Source organism: Dermacentor andersoni, chromosome 6 (genome assembly GCF_023375885.2).
Source record: "Dermacentor andersoni chromosome 6, qqDerAnde1_hic_scaffold, whole genome shotgun sequence".
In the NCBI taxonomy this organism is placed as follows: Eukaryota; Metazoa; Arthropoda; class Arachnida; order Ixodida; family Ixodidae; genus Dermacentor; species Dermacentor andersoni.
In genome coordinates this window covers 180,331,009-180,354,990 of record NC_092819.1, presented here as the reverse complement: position 1 = coordinate 180,354,990, position 23,982 = coordinate 180,331,009, and the positions used below count along the sequence as shown (strand labels likewise).

The window sequence follows — 23,982 nt, the reverse complement described above, 5'->3', positions numbered from 1 at the left end:
ATTTCGTCACCTCGAGTCAGAAGGAGGCAAGCTTGTGGTTTTGGGCATGAACATCGTGGACCGCCGTTGGCTTCTATTGAATATTTCCAAGTAGGACGAAACTAACACCTGACAGTGTCACAGGCACGTACGTTCATTGTGTAATTTTACAAGCTAAATCGGATACATTTAATTTAGTTTGTAAACGGATACCGCGCGTTCTCGATTCTGCCGGGCGACTTCGTCCGCCGTATACGCACGACACACTGCGACTTACGTGTGCGCACCGGTATTTGGCCATGATCGCGTAAGCCGATCTGTGCACAGAAGGCGTAAAAACCAACTTCGATTACCATTTTACGCACTAAATCTTGTGGAAGGTCAATATGAGACATTTGCGGGATTACAGCAACGTATATGTACTTCTGTACACTGATAATGAGCGAGAGTTTGCTACATTGCGATTTATGAACGCGGCTGTCTAGTGCGTTCATGAGCGGCTACTCTTCTCAACTTATTTATGATTGTTTTCTTAGACTGCCAATATTTGCTGCCTTTGTAAAAGAAAAGCAGGAACGCCCGCTCGTGGCGCATTACTTTTTTTTTCTAAGTTACATAGGCGATGTATAAAATTCTTGTGCTTTTAGAGTGGTTTATGTAACGTGCATAGTGACAGAGTGAAACTAAAGCTACTGAGGGTTCTGTTATTTTATATTTCTTGTTATGCATCAAGCACAACATTTTTTGTGTGTGCACCGTAGCATTTCAACATAAAACATAATATGTATGCTGACTTCAGTTCATTGCATGTGCTCGACTTATAAGCTCAAAATTTGAAGCATGTCTTGTGAATATCACCTGGCCATTGGTTTCAAGCTCGAAATGCGTATGTATAAATGAGCAAAGGATAAGTGGAAAAAGAAGGTATCACGGGCCTCGCATTGACCATGTTGTTATTGACTGCGATCGTCACGATCTGCCAAAAACAAGTGCCATATGGGTCGAGTGACTCGAGGCGAGAGGGCGCTCACGTGCGCGGAGAAATCATGCGAGTACCTGGTGCACGTGAGGACGCGGAATTATCGCGCGACAAATGTGCCTTCGCGTGCCACGAGCACGGAATAACCGCGTGTGTTGAGCAACAAACGCGTACACGTGTACCCGCGTCTGAACTCCTATTTCGTAGCATCGCTAACACCGCGTGCACTTCGCTTAAATATCTTCTAAAACAGTGCCGAAAAGCACAAGCAAGGTGTACTTATAACTCGCACTTGCACGTGTTTTTTGTAGGCTTGAAGTTCCCCCGGTCGATTCTGTGGAACCACGCAGAACGACGCTCTCGGTCATTTTTCCCGGTCGGAATCTAGGCAAAAGCCTTTCCGAACTCAGTTCGGTTGCGGCATCCGAAGGCGCAGCAGCCAGGCGTGATTTCCTTGCAGTCAAATGCGAGCGCGACAATCGGAACACACACACAAAAAAAAAAAAAAAAACGTAGGGAACCTGCGCTGCCTGCGTTATAAGTCAGCTTGCCCGCCCGGCGCTTGAAAGGTATGTGGCACCCCAAAGTCACGTGGTACGGTTGGGACAATGAACGCGTCGGCGGCGCGGGGAAAACGAATCCGGTACTCTGAAATTGTTTCCAGTGGCTCTAGGTCACTCCCCGTTTACGCTTCCGGCCCAATGCCCCACCGCCTGCGTTTACCCAAATACTGGACAAGCTAAACCTCTCTATAATGTAGTACAATTAACTACGTGTGCCACGCAGGTTCCGTTGTTTTAATCTTTTTGCGTGAGACATCCATGAATGACTGAGCTCAGGCTGTGTTCAGGAGCCTGAGAGCTAGCCTCACTGCGTTTCGTTTACCCGAACAGTACAGAAGTTAAACCTCATTATTAGTTTCGACGCAAAACAAATACGTAATCGACGATAGCACAGTGGGCTTTCGGATGAACAACGACGCGATGAAAACGCATAAGAGCACGAACGCGTGCGATATGTAGGACAGACCACGTATTGAGTTATGGTACTTCTTCTTTTAGTCTATTTCGTGCTAAAGCCATCATGTCGAAGCTTTCCTCATAAACCTCATGGTAAAGACTGCTACTACTAAGCGTCAGTGATAGCTTGCTCGATACGCGATAGATGCTGCGGTAGCCCAGGGACTATGGCGTTGCTCTACTCAGTTTGCGGCCGCTGATTTGATCCACGCTGCGGCGGTCGCATGCAGATGCCGGAGGAATGTAAAAACGTTTGTGTACCGTGCATTGGATGCACGTTAAAATACCACAGGTAGCGAAAATTATTCCAGAGTCCTCCCCTACGGCTTGCCATAAAACCATTTTATGGTTTTCTAGCGTAAAATGGAAGCATCTCATTCAAATTTGTTCCTTAGACAACACTTTGCCGTGCCACCTAATACACAGGCGTGAATTATAATACAGTGACCCTCTGCACGTATGCGCACCTTTTCGCGGAGCCATGGCAGACATGCCAAAGGATTATCGTTTTATCACATTGTTCCTTACTTTCCGTGCTGCAGCGCACAAATAACGACACGGTGAAGAGAGCGTTCTCCATTACTAAATCCGTCTGCTGCACTGTAAACGGAAATGACTTCCAAGTGGCCGTATAATGCTTGTCCTCCAGTGAACCCACGGATTGGGAGTTTATTATGGTCCGTATGATCGGAGAAAAATTTTTACTCTGTGCGAGCGGAAGTTTTGCATGGAACCATAGGAGTTTTTTTCCACCTTTTTATTTTGCACTGGGGCGGAGTTTTTTTAGGTACAACGGGAGTGTAACAAGAAGTGTCGCGTTAGTTTGCGTTAAGATGGTTATATGCAGAGGCTACTAGTCAAATTTCTAAATATACACACAAGACCGCGTCAAATTCAACGGAACCAGTGAATGAAAGCACATAAAATCATGACATACATAAACATTTGAGAAACGCCCAATGGACAACTTTGAAAGACATACAGCGTACACGCGACACACAAGAAGCCCCGCTGCCAGTATACATAGCCACGATAGGTGTACCCAGCAACTGCCTAGCGAGCGGCTGTACTGTTTTCAAGATAACGACTCACATGCTCGCTCATACTTGACCTGGTTCTCTGAAGTTAACGGAAAATCTTTATCAAATGAAATTGTCAATTCAGAATACCTTGAAAGAGTTCTGTGAGTGCTGAAGCGACTTCGCACACTGCCGGTGTTCACGGCCAAAAAGTGGTGTGTTGGTTACAGTAAGCAAGAAAAATGTAAGTGCGTGTAAAATTAACTTTGTATGAAACAGTGGTAGCGTAACAATAATTTATTGCGTGTGAGCATGTCCTGCAGCCGCCGACGTAACAGTGAAAATTACGTAGTCATACATTTTCTAGACTGTACTACTTGCTTAGCGTCCAAGCATCCTCTCTCGCTCGTGAAAAGGAGCTGCACCGCTGATCTGTTGAACGAATCTTCACACTCGGAGCCAGCAGGCGTGCTTCTCAATCGGTGTCTGGGACAGAAAATGATGTCAATGCAATATTAGAAGCAACGACGTGACCAAAACCGAAATGATAGATAACAGTTAGATTCACATGGCTGAGTATGAAGCATTACTTAGAGTACGCATACTTATGTCCTACCGTTTTACAGCGAAGTGGTGTACCTCTGCCGTCGAAGGAAATTATCGTGTCGTTGTGGTAAGCAAAAAACTCTCCATACCTGGGCCGATCCCGGAGATAGTGCAATGCCGAGCCAACCCGCTGCGGAGGCAAAGCAGGCGTTAAGCACTCCCCATACGTGGGCCGTTCCCGAAGATAGTGCAATGCCGGGCTGACCCGCGGCGGAGGTGAAGCAGGCGTTAAAGGGAAGCTGAAACACTTTTCGAAAAAAATGAGTTCTCTGCGGCATTCTACAGTTTTGAGTCCCCTGAACACGAATATCTGTTTCAAAACGGGCGGAAACAAACGCAAGCGGCTGTTTTTTTAAGAAAACGCGCACCAGCGCCTCGGGGCATCACGCTAACGCCGCTGTTTCCCGTGATTGGTCGGGGCCGCTGTGACGTCATTCGCGGCCGTCGCCGGTCGGCGCCACCGTTTCAGAGCGTAGCATGCTGTTCTGTTCTGGCTTCATAGCTGAGTTGTAAGCATTATGGAACGTTCTCGCTGTCTCGGACAGCTTGTATTTTCGCCGTACATGCTCAAACCGACAGCCGATACGGAAAACGATGGCGGCAACGACGATGTTGAGTGTGCCAACAGCGAGAGCGATGTGCGCACCTTCTCGCGCGTTGGAAATCTTAGCTGGTACGTATGTTCTTTTTTTTTTCATGTAGCTGCACGTTCCAATGACAGGAGAAAAAATGCGCTAAAGTGTCACTGGGAACTTGCTGCTGGAAGAATGCCGAAACACTAACTTCTCATTAGATTGTAAACACGGGTGCAATTACGCGATGTCAAGCACCTTCCCGCTGCTTGTCTAAAGTTCCGTGGTTTTTTGCGTGTTGATACACGATCGCGAACATAAGTGCCGCGTTTGGCTACTTCAAGCTCTTCAACATTATCTGCCTGTGTCACACTGGCTGCTTCAAACTCTTCGATTGGTGATGGTAGTGGAACAGGTTCATCAGGGGCTCGATTCTCAAGGTGCTCTGCTAGAACCTGAAAGAGTGCAAGGCATGGATGTCATGAATTTCAGCATATGAGCAAACATGAGAACAGTTCGATTACTTCCAGTAATTGAAATACTTTTTCAGTAATTTATGTGATAGATTAGTTGTCTATTGATTTAGTAATGTTAATTATTCGGTGTCTGTAATTTCATGGCTGAAGTAATTTATTAATGGCGTTAAATATGCACCAGTAAGTTGTGTACGGTGCCAGAACGTTGGTAGTGTCGTGAGGTGTCGTGGAGGAACATGGGGGGGGGGGAGGGCATGAAATGCTGGCCAGTGTATGTTACCTTGAAGAAAGAAGCATATTTAACAGGGATAAGCGGGCTAGTTGGTGGTCGTTAATGGAATGCATCATGTAACCGCACTAAAAAACAAGGGACAAAGAAGGAACACACAAGACAGGCGCGGACCGTGCCTGTCTTGTGTGTTCCTTCTTTGTCCCTTGCTTTTTAGTGCGGTTACATGATGTATTCCATTAACCTTGAAGAAAGGTTGGCGTCCCTTTAAATTTTGCTTTTTGCTTCTTGCATGCATGGCAACTTTTTGGAAGCAATCGTAAAGTAATAGCATTTTTGAAAGCGGTAATCGGTAATGTAATTCAAATCGATGAGCGTAATAAGAAAGTAGTGAGTAATGTAATATAATTAGTTTCAAATAATAATTTTGTCATGCCTGATACATAGCTAGTTCTCTAGGTACAAAGGCAAGAAAACATTTTTTGTGCAGCAGCGATGCCTGTATTGGGCTAGACGACGTCGAACGCTGACAAGTTCAATACCTCGCAACGTTACTTCGTTTGAGCCCGTTCGCCTTGTCACGGGTGCGGCTGTGCCGACGCTTGTTTTTGCGGCATTTCGCTGCTGGTAGCAAGCTGTGAGTGCGAACTCTACGGAACGAAGTTTTTACACACCGAGTTCGACTACTGTATCGCGAGCATGAAAATATTACCGTAACGCCTCATGTCGTGCGATTTGAACACGAATGCTGAACAGCTAAACCTGCGGGCACGTGTGGTAGGACAAATAGCGAATATCACATAATGCACAAGCGTACCCCCGGTCAGTTATTTCACCGTATCAAAACAGCACCGAACAAACAGCCGTAGTAGAGTGTTCCGGGACACAGCGGAGGGGAAAAACAGGATGAAAACGGCAAGCTGTTTGCACGCATGTGCATATTCCCGGCTGTGCCTCCACCTCGCTTCGTCAAAGGCCGCTGTAAGGCCGTTTGTTCGACACTCAGGTGATCATCTGTTTAAAACATTGCCCGTGTGCACATTAAAAACCTTATCTCACCCTTTCTCCTCTTGGCGAAGGCCGCTCTTGGAGGCGGCAAGGTGTTTGTCTTGTGGGAGAATATAGACGGAACAACGCCGGGCTTCAGTCGCGCCGATTTAATTGGAATACCGATTTCCCGCATCGTTGTCAAGCTCCGCAGATAACCACTGTCGCGGAAATGCGCCGAGCACAGCACATTTGATTTCGTCGGCACGAAATTATCTCTCCCCACCGCACGGACCCACTGCGCTGCAAGTTTCTTGTCCTTCGGGAACATGTGAAACACCACATCGTCTCGGACGCCTGTGTTCGCAAAGCCGAATGTGCACAGAACGAGGGCAGGTTAGGCGCCCCTGGCTGTAGGCATTCACGCAGCACAGAAAGGAGGCACAGTTCACCAAAATCGCAAAACAAACGTCAGCGGCGGCATATCTCTCGTAGCGTCGTTTAGTAAAGCGCAGGACGGGAAGAAACATGCCAGCACATGCCAGCACGCCGGTCCGGCAGTACGGTCCCCGCGAGTGATGTCACTCTCGCCGGTTCTCTCCTCTGGCAACCACCTCACCCGGCGCTCCGGGAAGCGACGGGGGCGTGTCCGCGGGGGGGGGGGGGGGGGGGGGGGGATTTAGAAAGCTATTTCTGCCCCTTATATTAGCAAAACAAAGAAAAAAAATTCAGAACCGTATATGAATATGTCGGTTCTTCCCAACCCCAGCAATTCATGGAAATTGAAAGCCCCTTCAGCTTCCCTTTAAGCACTCCGCATTCGTGGGCTGACTCAGAAAGTGCAATACCCACCCGACCCACGGCGGAGCTGAAGCAGTCGTTAAGCAGTCCCCATGCGTGGACCGATCCCGAAGATAGTGCAATGCCGCGCCGACCCGCGGCGGAGGTGCAGTTCTCCAATAAGGGGCCCACATACAGAGCTTCGCTGGTCATCCGTCTTCACAGAGTGGAAGGGCGCTGAGATTTTTTTCTTGGGCGAGGATATCCGTACACAGATACACAAAAATAGTTGCCTCCACTCCGGTCTTTCTCACTGGCAACACAGCACTGCAACGAACTTGGAGTATGCTATTCACGTGCGACAAGCACGGACGTCGTTGCTCGAACAGTGGCTGCTGTTGTCATTGCAACGCGGTCCTTTGAAACAATACATAGGACGTTGTCGGCATGTACCCACAGTGACATAAAAGTCACATTGCAGGGACTGAAGAAAACAAACCACTGTCACGCAGCGCCAAAACACAGCCAGCAACCTGCGCCCACATCACGAGTCAATAAGCAGCTTCGAAGTATGCCTGCACTGTAAACGAAAATAAAGCCACCTAGCAGTTTTTAACAGGTGATGTGCCCTAAAGCCTACCCATTCTCGCATATTTACTCCGATACTTGGGAGCAATACGGCGACATTCCGTCGTTTTACTCCGTTGGCTAGCTGCGGGTGGATTAGGGCGACATGAGGCGATTTGACTCCGCCGCAAAATCTTGTTCTCCTTTGAGAACTCCGACAAAGAGTTTTTTATTAAAGAACTCCCCCCGCCGACACAGGTTCGTGACGTAGCACTTCCCATCAGGAAGTGCGCCGCGCCAGCGACTGACCGCGTTCGGCGCAGTCGGCAGTGCTCGTGCCGGACGGTTCTTTTGCATCTGTGAAGTGGCGTTCCGTGACAGCTTTTCGTCAATTTTTTTCCTGTATTTCCTTCCAAAAAGTCTTATAGGCGTGCCTTAAGCTGACTGCATCTCAGCTTGATGTACGTTAGCTGTGATCAATTTGCTGACAACGATGAATGCAAGAGCAACGTTTCAAGTGCGGAAAAAGGCTTAGGTATACCTCGAAGCTGCTGACTCATGATGTCGGCACAGGTTTCTAACTATTTTCGTGCTGCGTGACCGTGGCTTGTGTTCTTCAGTACGTGCAATGCGACCTTTATGTCCTTGTGGGTACATGGTGACAAGGGCCGGTGCAACGTTTGAAAGGCCGACGTCTATATAAACGAAAATAAACCCACCTAGGAATTTTTAACAGGTGATGTAACCTAAAACCTACCCATTGTCGCATATTTACTCCGGTATATGGGATCAATACAGCGGGATTCCCTCGTTTCACTCCGTTGGCTAGCTGCAGAAGGATTAAGGCGACATGACGCAATTTTACTCCGCTTCAGAATATAGTTCTCCTATAAAACTCCGACAGGGTTAAGAAAACTCCCCCCGCTGAAACAGGTTGGTCCGGTGGCGCTTTCCATGAGGCTGAGCGCCGCGCCAGCGACGGGCCGCGTTCGGCAGAGTCGGCAGTGCTCATGGCTTACATCTGGGAAGGGGCGTTCCGTGACACCTGTTCTTGAATTTCCTGAAGCTCATTCATTGCAACTCAGCTTCAAGTACATTAACTGTGATCACTTTGCTGATAACGATGAATGCAAGCGCGACGTTTCCAAGTGCGCAAAAAGGCTTGTGTATTTACACAGAGGTTTTCTCACTGGCGCGTGATGCCTGCACAGGTTTCTGACTGTGTTTTTGCGCTGTGTGACCATGGTTTTTGTTCTTCAGTACGCGAAATGCGATATTTATGTCCTCCTGAGTACATACTGACAACGTCCGGTGCAATGTTTGAAAGGACCATGTAGCAACGGCAACAGCAGCGACTGTTCGAGCGTCGACATCCGTGCCAGTCGCACATGAATGGCATACTCCCAGTTCGTTGCGGTGCTATGTTGTCAGTCAGAAAGACCGGAGTGCGAGCAACTGTTTTTGTGTATACCTGTGTACGGATATGACCGCCCAAGAAAAACGGTAGGACATTGGTATGCGTTTACTGTAAATAAAAGTGCTTACGTAGCGATGTGAATGAAATTGTTATCGTGCATTTTGGTTTTGGTCCGTCGTTGCTTCCGATATTGCATTAACATTATGCTCTATCCCAGACACTGATTTGGAAGCATGCCTGCTGTCTCCGAGTGTGAGGATTCGCTCGACAGATCAGCGATGTAGCTCCTTTTTCCAAACGAGAGACATTGCTTGGACGCTGAGCAATAGTGCGGTCTAGAAAATGTATGACTACGCACTTCTCGGTGTTACGTCGACGGCTGCGGGTCATACACGTAATAAATTCTTGCTAAGCTACCACTATTTCGAACAAAATTAATTTTGCCATGAAGCCCACGCTCTTACATTTTTCTTGCTTACTGTAACCAACGCACCACTTTTTGGCTGCGAGCGCCGGCAGTGTGCGAAGTCGCTTCAGCACCTAAGTATAGCATTTTAATTTTGAAAAATTACGCCATTACCTTTTTCAAGGTATTCTGAATCGACAGTTTCATTTGATTAAGGTTTTCTGTTAACTTCAGAGAGCCAGGTCTAGTATAAACGAGCATGTGAGCCATAATTTTGAAAACAGTACAGCTGCTCGCTAGGCAGTTGCGGGGCACACCGTATCGTGGCTATATATACTGGTAGCGTTGCTTCTTGTGTGTCGCGTGTACGTTGTATGTATTTCAAAGTTCTCCATTGGGCGGTTCTCAAATGGTTATGTATGTCATGATTTATGTGCTTTCATTGACTGGTTTTGTTTAATTTGACGTGGTCTTGTGTGCATATTTAGAAATTTGACTAGTAGCCTCTGCATATAGAAATCTTCGCGCAAACTAACACGATACTTCTTTTTATACTCCCGCGGCACCTCGAAAAAACTCCGTTGAGTGCAAACAAAGAAATTAGAAAAGGTAAAAAAACTCCGATGGTTCTACCCGTAAATTGCGCTTGCACGGAGTAAAAATTCTACTCCGATCATACGGAGCATAATAAACTCCCAAGAGGGATGTCGCTACATGACTTCCACCTGGGAGTTATTTCCGTTCGCATTGTGAGCCTTTTTCTGCAATACGAAGCGTTGGGCTTGCATTAATCGTTGTTAGCAAGCAAAGGGATCACAGCTAACGTACTTGATGCTGAGATACAATGAGCCTCAGGCACGCCTATAACAATTTCTGGAAGGAAATACGGGATGCGAATTGACGAAAAGCTGTCACGGAACGCGATTTCACAGATGTAAACAAACCGTCAGCCATGAGTACTGCCGGCTCCGCCGAACACGCCCGCTCGCTGGCGCGGCGCACAGCCTGATGGGAAGCACCCCGTGACCAACCTGTTTCGGAGGAGGGAGTTTTTCAATCTCCCTGTCGGAGCTTTCACAGGATTTTGAAACGGAGTAAAATCGTGTCATTTCGCCAGCTAGCCAATGGAGTGAAACGCCGGAATGCCGCCGTATTGCTCCTATACATCGGAGTAAATATTCGAGGATGGGGGTGCTTTAGGTCCTGTTAAAATCGCGTGCTAAAAACTCCCAGATGGGTTTATTTTCGTTTACAGTGTAGGTGCAACTCTCATCGGCGCTCCCCAGGTTATCGCCGAGCCGCCATTAAACAGTGGAGGATAAAGAATAGAATCTATCTGTAGAATGTAGAATGTGTAGAATGTGTGTAGTAGAATGTGCACATATTTTTGTAGGACAATGCGTCTCTAAAGTGCCACTCAGACAGTGTTGAATACCAATAGGCGTCGTTCATTAGGAAGGCACGGGAAGTTTATGATTGGACGTGCTTAACTGTGTGCTCCTTTTAAATGCGTACGAAATACCGATGCATTTGCGGTGGCATGGTTACTAGCGCAAACAAGACTAACGGAAATACGGTGGGACAGGACGGTCTTATCAGTCAGTCCGTTAGTCTTCTTTGCGTTAATAACCATATCCCAGCAAATGCATCAACAGCAACCAGCCCAATTTTCTGCCTTAAAAATACCGGTGATTTCTTGGTAAACTACTGCCTGTGTTTTCATGTTGGAAAAATGTATTCTTGCAACCCTTTTTAAAGACACACCACCAAACAGATCTGCATTCAAATACAGAAACTGCCTCCGATTCTTGCAGCCGGCTTGGAACTCGCTCGGTCGCTGATGCGTCCGTGGTTACTGTACTCCCCGTGATGCTTTAGGCTCAGGAAGCCGTGGTTTACGGTGCTTTGCGAGCAACCTCAGTCTCCCATTTGGTTGTTGTTCTTTCGAAATAGCATGACTTCTGCCGCATGTCATGTTGAGAAACACGAGCCATATCAGTTCTAGGGCGGCAAATGTTTTTCCATTGTTAAAAAATACGGTCCAATCAAAGTAGAAAAGGGTTTCTCAAAGCAGTAATTCGAAGCGAGGACTGCACTAGGTGGCATTTACATTGTGGGAGAGTAAGGGGGCATAATCGGTTATACTTTCAGTCGGTGGTATATGTAGCAGTACCAACAAATAATTCATAAATAATTTGCTTTGCCCAAAAGAGTACGAAGCGATGGATAATTTGACCATACCGTCATTCTTAACGTTTTTTTGGGCGGTGGGGGAGAGGGCTGGAGCTTGTGTTAGGGATAGTTACTGGCTCTTGGGCTATATCTAGTGTAATTGTTGTTTTGATTGAGATGTGTGACCATCGCAAGAAAATGCTCTATGTTGTGATATCGCGATTACTCACGCCACTCTATTCTTCTCTAGGTTCTGCCGAGTCGATAGAGCCTCCGTAAGTAGAGAAGTACACGTAATTTCGTTGTACGCAAGCATTTAAAATAGTATTTGATATGGGAGTTCGCTGTTGTGCAATAAACATCGCTTACACGTCGAGTAATCTTCCTGCTTGCTTAGCGTCTTTATAATCGGGAGATGACTGTCCTGTACGTGAATCTGACGTATGACTAGATTGAGCTGACCTGAAATACAGGTATGGGAAACGTTTAATAACGTAGACGACTTGTGCACATGGTAGGATTACAAGTTTATAAGTACTTAAAAACTTAGAATCGCTTAGGGTGTATCATCAAACATTCGTCACTGTAGTTTTCAGAAGGAAGTGTTGTGAAGTTATATTATGAATTGTTTTGAAGGAAGGATAAGCCCCTGTAGGTTTTCAATGAAAGTAGTATTGCTTAGCGTAGTGCGTATTTGGGAGTTTCAGAAATAAGGACGCTAAGTTCAGGAACATTATTTGCCTGCCTGCAAAAGAATTCAAAGAAAATAAAAGCACAGGCGAGCGGTATACAAAGGAATTCGGGCCTTCGGGTAGGCAACGACTCTATAGAACACTATGTGTATAATAACTCCCAAACAAACCCGTGATATTTCCCTTGTGATCACTCTATACACTTGCCTGAGACACCTTACTTTTCTCTCAGTATTCGTTCTGTCATTTTAGCGTACACCCGATAACTTGTTGTCCACACAAACATGATATCTGGGAGACCCTCGACCAGTGCTTTTTTACATGTTTACGACTCCATCAAGCTATATCACACTTCTACATCAGAGGTCACTTTTATCCCGAGCAAATACAGTAAGCCACAAACGTAGAGCACCAATGCCACCTAACACACTCTCTCTTATGTTCTCAAAAGCGAGTCAGTGATTTTAGCAATTCGTCAACAGTCAGCCGTAGTACTAGATCAGCCGTACTAATCAACAACAGGCATACTATGTTCTTTTTATAACTTATATTAAGATCGGCGGTTTGGTCGGGACCCCCTTTGCGGGTGCCGGCGGCGGTCGTGAACCAGTGAGCGACCGACACCACGGACATGCTTTCATTGTCCTAATTCCATTGTGATCATTCTTTCTTTTGATGCTGTCTTCGTCATTCCACCATCTTCATGCTTCATGATTATGCACCCGTTGTCATTCCGCAAGTCGTCATAGCTTCCTGATGCTGTGGTCGTGCCGTTGTTGCCGCAAGGTCATCGCGGCGTCGCAATTATGGGGCTGTATGCTCCCTAATCATCCACTTAGGTGATACTATCACTTTTGCCATACCTCCGCCAACTGCGCGCGCGGACTGGCTTTTTTTTTTAGCAAAACCGTAAATAGTGCCATCTAGTAGTTGCGCTCTAATCAATTTGACGTCAGAGTGTTGTTGGGTGCTCCCAAGAGTAAACGAACACGTCTTTTCGTGGTTGGTTGGTGGTGCAGTGTAGTATACATAAAAGAGTTGACAGTTTCTGATCTTGAAATGTGCGGAATATTACCAACCGTTATGTATACCTTTCATTGACTACGAGAAAGCGTTTGATTCAGTCGAAACCTCAGCAGTCACGCAGGTATTACGGAATCAGGGTGTAGACGAGCCGTATGTAAGAATAATGATAGATCTCTATAGCGGCTCTACAGCCACCGTAGTCCTTCATAAAGCAACAAAATCCCAATAATGAAGGGCGTCAGGCAGGGAGATACGATCTGTCCAATGCTATTCACAGCGTGTTTACAAGAGGTATCCGGAGACCTGGGTTGTCAAGAATTGGGGATAAGAGTTAATGGAGAATACCTTAGTGACTTGCGATTCTCTGATGATATTGCCTTGTTTAGTAACTCAGGAAACCAGTTGCAATCCATGCTCACTGACATGGACAGGCAAAGCAGAAGGGTGGGTCTAAAAATTAATCTACAGAAAACTGAAACAATGTTTATCAGCCTCGGAAGAGAACAGCAGTTTACGATAGGTGGCAAGGCACTGAATGTAGTAAGGGAATATATCTACTTAGGAAAGGTAGTGACCGCGGATCTGGATCATGAGGCTGAAACAATCAGAAGAATAAGAATGGGCTGGGGTGCGTTTGGCAGCAGGTTGCCATTATCCCTCAAAAGAAAAGTGTATAACAGCTGTCTTACGAGTACTCACCTACAGGGCAGAAACCTGGAGGCTCCCGAAAAGGGTTCTACTTAAATTGAGGAGGACGCAACGAGCTATAGAAAGAAGAATGATGGGTGTAACGTTAAGAGGGGATAAGAAGAGAGCCGATTAGTTGAGGGATCAAACCCGGTTTAATGACATCTTACTTGAAATAAAGAAAAAGAAATGGGCATGGGCAGGGCATGTAATAAGGAATGAAGATAATCGATTGTCATTTAGGTTTGAATCCCGGCCACGGCGGCCGCATTTCGATGGGGGCGAAATGCGAAAACACCCGTGTGCTTAGATTTAGGTGCACGTTAAAGAACCCCAGGTGGTCAAAATTTCCGGAGTCCTCCACTACGGCGTGCCTCATAATCAGAAAGGGGTTTTGGCACGTAAAACCCCAAATATTATTATTATTCTTATTAGGTTTAGGGATTGGATTCCAAGAGAAGGGAAGCGTAGCAGGGGGCGGCAGAAAGTTAGGTGGACGGATGAGATTAAGAAGATTGCAGGGACAACATGGCCACAATTAGTACATGAACTGGGTAGTTCGAGAAGTGGGCGTAGCGACGCTGATGATGATAAGATTATAGTATTTTTTGATGGCGGTCTGGACGTAGTTCTGCGCAGCGGTGTTTCTTGACTGTTGATCGGCTACGGCATTGTTTGCCTTGTGAAAGTGATGTGTTTCGTTGACAGTGTCTTGGAACAGCAGGCAGCGCCACCATGAGCAACGCGCTGTTTGTGTGTTGGTGATGTCCGGTTCGTGGTGAAGAGTAGTTGAGAGAGGCCAGACGGTGCCGGTTTGGCGGTGCACGATGGCTGACGCACAGACGCAGAAACAGTGTGTCGCATGATAACATTATCAAAAATGTATTTCGCAACCGCTTGAGTTATAGCACAATTTATTCAATAAAATGAAACATTTCACAATTCCTTTTCCAATTTACTTGATCTAATGCGGCCGTAACCAATTATAGTGAGTGCGCAGAACCCGTACTGCGGTCATTACACTTGAAAAAACACAGCCGAGCAGTTCTGCACTAGCACGGTGCGCTCTCGGGCGCGTTGTGAAGCGTTCGAGAGCACTTGTTGGTAGCGCATGCCCATGTCACAGGTAAGCCGCTCGTTAATTTATTGAATGTGACTGTCGTCGACGGGATAGTAATGCCGAAGTGGATCGTTTCAGAATACGGCCCACGATGTCGTTATTTCATTATCATGGTGCAGCCATCTTCATTTTGCCGTCGTCTCGCCATCGTCGTTACTGCGTTGTCGTCATGCAGTCACCGTCATGCATTCTGAATTGTACAGCCTCCATGATACCGCAGCAGTCTTTCCGTCGTCGTTTCTACCATCATTATTCACGTATTTCCATGTTGCCGTCACGCCGTCTTCGTCATATGGTCGTCGTCATTTCAGCGTCACACGTCTATTGTCGCCATACCTCTTTCCTTTTTTATCATTCCATCGTCATCATTGCGTCGTCGTCACACTGCCGTCTTCATGCCGTTCTTCAGGGTCGTTCTATCACATTGATCTCATCGTCATCATTCCAATTTCATGATCCCACTGTCACCATGTGATTGGTCACGCCGCCGTCGTCATACCCCCGTCGTTACAAAGTTCCTTAGTCGTCTTGTGTGGAACGCGCTTGTTCGAACGACAGAAGTCTTTGTTTAGTGAGGTGCTTCCAGGTGGGAAAACGTCTAGCAAGGCCATATTCTTTACACTTGCAAATGGGGGTTGCTAAATATGAACAGTGTCTTTCACAAAAAAAAAACTACAAAAGCTTAGCTTGCACTGATTCCTACAGTGCGCGGGATACGTATTTTTTGTTACGAAACCCACGGGGTATGGAGCAATTACTTTTGCGTGAGATACCTCATTGCGTGATGATCAACCGCTGTCGTTGCAAGCAAGCATGAAGCCATATTCAGATGGCACATTACGATGACGTGAGGCGATTGCTATGACGTGCTTGATTCGTTGATTAAATTATTCTTCTTTGCAGGATTTACTTCAATCATTAGTGTGAATGTTTGGCATATTCGATTATATTGTGCATTATAGCGTTATTTTATGCGGAAACATGATTTCTAGAAACTCCACCTGGCTTCTGTACAGCGGGTCATTGTCGAACGCGAGCCCATGTTATCGCGCACCGCCTTTCATGCGCACTATATCGTGTACGAAAGGCAAGTTACGCAGCACTGCTGTTCAGCTTATCCTTTGATGTGAAATTGCTTCTAAGAAATGGTGGTGTAGTTGCGGATACGAGAACCAAAAGCAGCCGCATGTTTCGCCCCATATTAAAGAAATGCCTACGTGTCGAGGTTTATCAAGTCCCAATCAGGCTCAACCGTTTCGCAGAAATAGCAGACTCACAATCTCTTGTCACTACGGCACCGAAAGTACTTCCGCCTTGTAAGCTACAACACGATGTGCGTAATCGCACGTTGCCGAGGACGCACGAAAACTGAAAGGACTAAACGGCGTTTCAACTGTTGCCATTAATTAAACCGACTACTTGTATGTCGGCACCACCGCACGTTCTTGGGACTCTGTCGGCCATGGACACCACGTTGCATCTCACGTGAGCACGATTGTGCCTAACGACCACAATTTAGCATTGACAGCGTCGCATCACACAAGCTTCACGTGCATTTCTTTCCCGCAGCACGTTTTATGCGCTTGCATTATTGCCTGGTATATTCTTTGCATGGTCTTCCGTTCCGTTTTGTATTATTGGTGCATGGCAGCCATGTACCAAGCTGCAATACCTAACGCTTCGCCCATCCGCATGGCTGCATAACTTAGCCCTTTTTCTGCTGTTTAACCTTAGCGCTTAAAAATTTCTGATTTCGAAGTTTAGAAAACTGTGCATGCTCTGCGTAGCTCTTAATAGGTTTTCTTGCGGTTTTTACAGACACTCGTGTGACACATGTCAGATCCATCTACCTATATATTAAATTTGTCTGTTTTTAATACGAAAGCGTTTCATACCGGGGTCGACTATTCACTACGTAGCGGATGTAACGGCTATGGCGTCGCGCCAAGGAGTAAAATGGCTGCCGGGTTGCCGCACTGTGGAAGCATCACGAATTCTTAGCCCATAGAAGGCCGAATGCCACTGGAGATGTGCCCATCCGCTCCACGTCATCTGCTCAGCGTCTGCTTGCCGTCCTGTTACATGCTCCATGATTGGTTGATTGACGCAGAAAATGTTTTAACCCCGTAACCACAAGCTGCGCTTACATGCATGCGACAGCAGGGCTTCGCTTTACCTGTACGCTTTCGCCGCAGTTAGCCTCCTTAGCAAGTAGTACGTGCGAATGCGCTTACACATGTACGCCTGCGCCACACCGTCTGCTCGGCAACTACTTGGCGTTTGCTCGTTAAGGTCAACACGTATCATGCCAGAGCGGGATAGTAAATTAATGTTGCACTGGACAATTAGGCTCTTATAGCGTTCGTCATCGTCAACGCATCACCAATGCTAATGCGGTGGTGCCATCTGCTAAGTAGACATAAATCCAGTTTTACGGCTCGGTGCCGTGTCCGTAGTCCTAGTAGCGTGGAAACAAACAGCCGATCTCAATAATTACGACAAAACATGCCTAATGATTCGACCTCAGCTTGATATGAGACTTAGCAATGACTGATTTTGCCGCTTCTTTCTTTCTGACTGGACTGATAGCCAGTAACAAGCATGAATTCGGGTCGACGCGGGCGGTCTGGGCTGAATGGGTGCTGCCATGTTGGCTGCGTAATCACGGTTAGGGTGGCTATTACGGATAATTGTGGTAACTGCAATAGTAATCTGCGGTATACGACGTGCCAGCGCACAGGCCCTAACATGTCACGTATTGATGTACCATATCAAGTAGCCATCAAAAGTAGAACTATCCAGTGTATACCCAATTAATCAGCCAGTTATTCCTGCAACTATGTAAAGCAGCGCAAGGATATTACCTGTGTACGCCTGGTACCTTCGGGAGTGCTCCAATCAGCTTGTGTGACGGAGATAGGAGCCGTGTAACCCGCCGTGGTTGCTCAGTGGCTATGGTGTTGGGCTGCTGAGCACGAGGTCGCGGGATCGAATCCCGGCCACGGCGGCCGCATTTCGATGGGGGCGAAATGCGAAAACACCCGTGTGCTTAGATTTAGGTGCACGTTAAAGAACCCCAGGTGGTCAAAATTTCCGGAGTCCTCCACTACGGCGTGCCTCATAATCAGAAAGTGGTTTTGGCACGTAAAACCCCAAATATTATAGGAGCCGTGTAGCTTGACATTAACGTGTGCCGACAGAGAGCACTTCAGTAGTCACAGCGCAGTGGATGCTGCAACGCGGTATAGCCTGGTGTTGGATCATTGCATACATGGTTTGGCTTCGTGTCGAATTAGCATGTGGCGCCTCGTCGTCTACGGAGTGCAGCTTCAACCTTCATGAGCAATTCATATACTCCACCTACTGCATTGGTTGCGGTGGCACCAACTAAGATAAGTGCTGTGCTAAGCGGCACCGAAAGGCAACGGTGTCGACGGCGAATCTCGCTTTGGTCCGGCGAGATTCGTGCCATCATGAAGCAGAACGCCAACGTGAAGCACAACGCCTTCGAGCGTTCGCCGCGCAGCTGCAAGCTCTGCCATACGCATTCCTGAAGCTTATTGTGTCGCAACTCAACTGGCTACCCAAGACACTACGGAGTCTGAACAAAATGCTCGTGCCGTCGCCGAAGCAACTCGGCAGCTGTGCGCCGCTCACCAAGCCAACCTGCAACACGGTCGCCGGCCCGCAAATCTTGCGCCTTTTGCAGCAGCGGACCGTGGGATAACGGAACAAACATACAGCAGTTTCTGCGAAGACACGTTTTACTTTCGTGTTCTAACGATTCCAATGAAAGTGGGATCAACCCTAATTTTCCTTAACTATTCTTTTCAGAAAATATTAATTTCCCTTGAGGTCAAGTTTACGTAGCCGTCAATGTAGCACAATTGGTATTGCAACGCAAGCGTAATGTCGAGGTTGTGAGTTCGGTTCCCACTGGCGACAAGTGATCATTTTGTCCACTTTCATTTCCTTTTGCTTAATTATTTGTTACATTTCAATTTCAGCCACACACACACACACACACACACATATATATATATATATATATATATATATATATATATATATATATATATATATATATATATATATATATATATATATATTGTTACGGTTAATGTTAAACCGGCTTTATTTGAGGGACGAGATTGATGGTGAAGTCAAGATGGAGTCCCGAGGCTGCACCAGCTAACGTCTTCTTTCTCCTCTGCTCGCCCTGCTCATGCCGTAGCAATTCCCGGTTGCCAGACAAAGCCCGCTGGGCAAGTCCAAATCACTGGGAAAGCGTAGGGTGAAACCGCTTGAGACGGGTAACATGTACTAACTGGGTCCGGCTAGACCGACGACCAGCGGACGTCAAGCGTGCCACCACGTACGTCAAGTCACTCAAGCGATCTACAATGACGAATGGGCCCGTGTACTGGGGTAAAAACTTTTCGCATAAGCCACGTTTACGTTCCGGAGTCCACAACCACACAAAGTCTCCTGTAGCGTACGAGACAGACTGGTGTCGGCTGTCATAGCGCTCTTTCGATTGGTGTTGCGATGCCACAGTACAAAGACGAGCGATACGCCGGGCTTCTTCGGCAAGACAAAGCGTCTTGGCAACAGAGTACTCGCTGTGAATGTCAAACGGTTGTATATTGTCAATGCAGCTTAGCGGTGAATGTGCGTAAAGGAGATAAAAAGGACTGTAATCGCTGGTCTCATGCTTTGCAGTATTATAAGCATAGGTGATGAAGGGGAGTACGTCATCCCAGTCCTTGTGATCGGAAGATACGTACGTGGCCAGCATGTTAGTTAGAGTTCTGTTCGTACTTTCTACAAGCCCATTTGTCTGAGGGTGGTAAGGCGTTGAATGATGGAACTGCGAACTGCAGAGACGAAGCAGTTCTTCTACGGCGTCCGCAACGAACTGACGACCGCGATCGCTAATGATGACCGGGGGGACCATGTCGAAGAATAATGAATCGAAGCAAAAACGTCGCAACAGACGCAGCTGCCGTTTCCCCGTAACGGGTCAGATGGTCGACACATACGATCACCCATCGGTTGTCGTTAGATGATCGGGGAAATGGGCCCAGAAGATCGATACCCACTTGTTCAAATGGCAGGCGAGGCGGCGGCAGAGGTTGGAGAAGACCTGGCGGAGCGGTCGTAGGGCGCTTGTAGAGTTGACATTGTTTGCAACTGGCGACGTAGTGCTTGACTGTGTCGTGCATTCTGGCCCAGTAAAAACGCTCCTGTGTCCGGTTCAAAGTTCTGATGAATCCTAGATGGCCAGAGGTCACATCGTCGTGCATGGCTCTCAGTATGTCCGTTCGCAGACTCTGCGGCACCACCAGAAGGAAGCGTGCGCATTTAGCCGAATAATTGCTCTTGTAAAGCAGGCCGTCACGGACACAAAATCGACCGGTGGCTCCAGGACGCCATGCGGCTACAAATAGAGGTTCCAAACTAATATCATTTTCCTGCTCTGCTTTGAAAGTAATCGAGTCTGGGAATGTAGAAGAAATGGGAGCAAAACAGTCATCAAAATTGTCTTCGTCACACTCCGTCGTCGTCAGAGGAAGGCGGGAGAGACAGTCCGCATCTGCGTGGCGACGCCCGGACTTGTAGGAAATATCGAAGCCGTACTCCTGCAGTCGAAGAGCCCAATGTGCCAGTCGTCCACTCGGGTCACGGAGATTCATTAACCAGCATAACGCGTGGTGGTCAGTAATGATAGTGAACGGGCGTCCGTAGATATAGGGCCAAAATTGTGGACAGCGAAAACAGCTGCCAAGAATTCTTGCTCGGTCGCAGTGTAATTGCGTTCCGCCTTAGTCAAGGAGCGACTAGGATAAGCCACAACGTGTTCAGCTCCTTGATGACGTTGCACTAGTACGGCACCGATGCCGGTGCCACTGGCATCAGCGTGCACTTCCGTAGGTGCGGATGCATCGAAGTGACGCAATATGGGCCCTGACATCAGTAGAAACTTTAGCTGGCGGAACGCGTCGTCGCAAGCCGATGTCCAGTTGAAAGGAACGGCTTTTCGGAGTAATGTTAGGGGCTACACCACGTCGGCAAATCTTGGGACGAAGCGACGAAAATACGAGCACAGGGCCAAGAAATTCCTCAACTCCCGCACTGACTTCGGTGCTTCGAAGGAGCTGACTGCTTCAATCTTCCGTGGATCTGGCCTCACACCGTTTTTGTCGACCAGATGCCCAAGTACTAACGTCTCGGTTTCCCCGAAACGACATTTCTTGGAATTTAGGATCAAGGCTGCTTGTTTGACACAATCCAGAACAAGGCTGAGACGGCTGTTATGCTCGCTCAATGTGCTGCCAAAAATCATCACATCGTCGAGGTAGCACAAAGAAATTTCCCATTTAAGTCCTCGGAGGATAGTATCCATGAATCGTTCGAATGTTGCTGGCGCGTTACAAAGGCCGAGCGGCATAACGTTCAATTCCTAAAGACCGTCTAGTGTCACGAAGGCCGCTTTCTCCTTATCGTCTGGGTGCCTGTGTATCTGCCAATACCCTGGTCGCAAATCCAGTGATGAAAAGTAGGCAGCGGAATGTAAACAATCGATCACCTCATCAATTCTAGGAAGTGGATACACATCCTTTTCGGTATCCGCATTCAATTTCCTGTAATCAACGCAATACCGCCACGATCCATCCTTCTTCTTTACTAAGATTACTGGTGCTGCCCACGGACTAGAGGACTCTTGAACAACACTTTTCCGCAGCATGTCTTTCACCTGTTCAGCAATAACTGTCCTCTCTGTTGAAGAAACGCGGTAAGGCTTTTGCCGAATGGGGTGCGCAGATCCGGTGTCAATTCTGTGGCGAGCACGAGAACGCGGAAGTGAAGCCTGCTTGTCGTCTTGTGTGAAATCGAATACAGAAAGATGTGCCCACAAAACTAGTGCGAGAGCGTGGCTCTCATGTGAGGGCAGCGCCTTGTTGATCATCCGTAAGATCTGCTCTTCAGAAGTGCTTTGGTGAGGATCGCTAGTATGAGACTGCTTCTCCTCGCTTAGAACTGTAATGGAGCTGTAAGTAATCTCGTCAAATTCAGCGAGCTTCATATCACGCGGAAGAACAGCAGGGGCGCAAGAACAATTGAAAGCCCACAAATTTGAGGCGCCATTCACTACTCTCACGACAGAGCGCGGTACAAGTACATCTCCCTTTGCGCAGCTCGACGTAAGTGGCTGGACTTGCGCGTCAAACGATGAAAGGTCGGCAGCAGTGAAGTTGACAGGAATATGTGACAGCGACCAAGGCGGTAGTAGCAAATCGTTCGAAGCAACACAATAGTTTTTCACTGGTAAGGAGGTGTCAGCAAGGGTGGCGAGAAGCGCGCTATTCAACGCAATTTCGTTTGTGCCACAGTTAACGGATGCACCACAATCCTGAAGAAAGTCAATCCCGAGAATCACATCATGAGTGCACCGCGGTAGTACGAGAAATTCTGTTTTAAGATCTTCTCCTCCGAGCAAAACACTTGCAACACAAATACCAAGGGGAACTAGGCACTATCCACTGACACCACGAAACATCACATCACCATTCCACGGGAACATAACTTTCCGACCCAGCCGCTCTTTGAAAGTCACACTCATGACGGAAACGGTAGCACCAGGATCCACTAATGCTGTTGCAGGTATACTATCAATTAATACCCGCACTTTGTTCTTCACCATAATAATAGGCAGATGAGTATTTCGCAGAGACGCAGACTGTCCGGCGACCTTACCTCCATCGGCCGCGCCTGCTAGTTTCCCGACGGCGGTGGTGACGTAGCAAGTCGCCGTGGTGACGGTGAACGGCGTTGGCGACTGGTTGGGGGCGTCAGGCTGCGGTCTGAAGCTGGCAAGCCACTCCTTCTACTACATTGACGGAAGGTATTCCGGGGTGGCGCGCCTCTGGTGTTTGCAGTATCAGGATCTGTCGGCCAACGGTCGTCATAACTGTCACGTTCAGAATTAGGCCAAGTTGGTGGTGGGCCATATGTTGTTGCCTGTCGGCGCCGGCCACAAAAACGAGCAATTTGTCCTGAGGCGCCACAGCTGTAACACACAGGCGATGTGCGACCTACGTTGTAAGCCTCGGGGTCAACCCTGGGACGCTGCGAATAATAAACGCGATCTTCCGAATTCAGATTCGTGGTGGTAGCTCGACGAGTTCGTTGATCGTGCGTCGATCGCCGGGAAAAGTACGTCGGTGCTGTCGCAGCTGATCCACTCGACAATGTGCAACGCCTGGCATGGCAGACAATGCGGACACAGCAGAAGCACGTTCTTGAGGTTGGTTGGAAGCGTAGCCAAGCTGTCCGACATCCGCCCCTTTTCTGTGTCGTTCAAGTTCTTCGCGGACAATTTGCCTTATAGTTGCCGCAAGGTCAAATTGAAAACTGTAGTTGTCATTTTCGTCAACGCTTGCCACCGTTGTGACATTTGCTAACCTGCCGAACTTTGGCGTGATACGGCGCAGCTTCAAGGCCTCAAATGTGCGGCAATGCTTGATGAGGTCGGCGACCGAGGCGAGACTCTCCTTTCCGATTAAGTAAACGTAAACCTCCTCGGCTATGCCTTTGAGAAGGTGTCCAACCTTATCCTCTTCGGACATTCGAGGACTGACCGTTCTGCAAAGCTTCAGGATTGCCTCTATGTACGTAGTACAGGTCTCACCTGGGACTTGAGCGTGCCGCAGCAATGTCTGCTTCGCCCGCTTCCTTTTCGTGGTGAAATCGCCGAAGCACTCTGTGAGATGAGTAACGAAGCTGTCCCACGTTGTGCAGGTATCTTCATGGTTCTCGAACCACACTAGCGCAGTGTCTGTGAGGAACAGAACCACATTGTCGAGCTGAGCCGTGAAGTTCCAGCCGTTGTACTTGCTCACACGCTGGTAGTGGGTTAGCCATTCCTCCACGTCCTCGCCGAATTTTCCCGAGAAAGGGCGGGGCTCCATTTGATGCATCCAGGCGCCGGTTGTTCGCACTGGAGCAGCCAGAGAAGGCTGCTGGTTGCCGCTGTGGGACATCGGGATCTCAAGTGGTGTTGGAGGCAGTCGAGCGAGGCGTCGGCTCCGGCGTGGCACTTGTTGCAGCAGCTCCGTCGTCTTGGTCGAAGTACCCCGCAAATCCACCACAAAACTGTTACGGTTAATGTTAAACCGGCTTAATTTAAGGGACGAGATTGATGGTGAAGACAAGATGGCGTCCCGAGGCTGCACCAGCTAACGTCTT

The 23,982-nt window shown here is 47.8% G+C and overlaps 1 long non-coding RNA gene across 1 annotated transcript in view; it reads left to right on the top strand.

Moving 5' to 3' along the window:
* The window catches only part of LOC140218864 (uncharacterized), an 83,922-nt gene that overhangs the window by 5,113 nt on the left and 54,827 nt on the right, over positions 1-23,982 (top strand). Inside the window, exon 2 of the long non-coding RNA XR_011895055.1 lies at positions 11,459-11,483. This is a non-coding gene — a long non-coding RNA (uncharacterized lncRNA). The remainder of the gene's footprint in view (positions 1-11,458; positions 11,484-23,982) is intronic.